Here is a 575-nt window from a genome sequence, read left to right as displayed (position 1 = left end):
TCTAATTCCTTGTTGAAGAGTCCTGATTTAACCATTCCATTGCCTTGCTCTGGACCGGGCAGCCTGGATTGCTGCCTTTCACCTGCTTAACATATTGGAACCACGTTGCAATCGGATAAAAGCTACGTAAGACCATCTACCCAGGTTCCCATCCACGTGCATGCCGTACCTGAAGCCACTAGAAAAGTTAGTGCTCTGATTCCAGTAACTATAAGGAGTAGTACATCTGCAAGAGATTAAAAGACAGGGTTCATGACACAGGTTAACACACTCGAGCCCTGGCTCTGCTAGCCGATAGTTTCTGGAACACAGGTACTATATTTTCCTTTAGACGCCCTATTTCAGTAGCCAGTGATATACTCCCTAGAGGAACAGATAAATCCCGTCCCTGACAATTCCCAGGTGCATTTAATTATTTAATAGTACAGCTGTTTGAACCTAGCAACACAATAGAAGTATTTGCCACTCTTCTCAGGAATGTAACCCTCCAGCCTTGCTAGCTTTCCCCACAGCTTCAATCTGTACACAGGAGAACAACTGAGGTGAGTAACTTCTTGTTTGTAACAGAGGGGTAT

Source organism: Crocodylus porosus, unplaced genomic scaffold, assembly GCF_001723895.1.
Source record: "Crocodylus porosus isolate Cpor-Errol unplaced genomic scaffold, CroPor_comp1, whole genome shotgun sequence".
NCBI lineage: Eukaryota > Metazoa > Chordata > Crocodylia > Crocodylidae > Crocodylus > Crocodylus porosus.
Note: the sequence above shows the minus strand (reverse complement) of the source record.